Below are 576 nucleotides of genomic sequence, written 5' to 3' on the forward strand. Positions count from 1 at the left end.
AAAAAAAAAAAAAAACACGCAAGCTGAGGCGCTCATAGGCGGACGGGGACCACGTGACCCACGGCGCTCGAAAGCGTTTTGCGCTTGCTCTTACTCGCTTCCATGCACTGAAATGTTTGCCGTTTAATACTTCTCTATTCTATTAATATTTTATGTACGTATTTTAATACTTAATAATGTAGTTACATAAAATATAAACATTTTTATTACATTACAACATTTCTAATTCATCTTTTTAATTTAATTAAATATATTTTGACTCTTATGTATTATTTTCTTTATAAATTATTACTTCATTATAATTTCTTCAATTAGTTTTTCAATAAACAAGTACCTAAAATAAATAATGCGCTGTTGTGGGGGCTGAAATTATATGCAAATATTAGTTGCATTTTCATTTTATGCAAAAATGTCATGTATTTTTTTATTTAATCCGTTTTATTTATTTATTATTTATTTACTTATTTTACAAGTGAAATACATTAACTTTGTGTTTGTCTCATGTCATGAATTAGTTTTTGTATGAGGGCTTTTCGTTATTATTTTTTCCCTCTGTGTTGGGGGGGGGGGGGGGGG

This window comes from Sinocyclocheilus rhinocerous, unplaced genomic scaffold (assembly GCF_001515625.1).
Source record: "Sinocyclocheilus rhinocerous isolate Xijiao unplaced genomic scaffold, SAMN03320098_v1.1 scaffold472, whole genome shotgun sequence".
Classification (NCBI taxonomy): Eukaryota; Metazoa; Chordata; class Actinopteri; order Cypriniformes; family Cyprinidae; genus Sinocyclocheilus; species Sinocyclocheilus rhinocerous.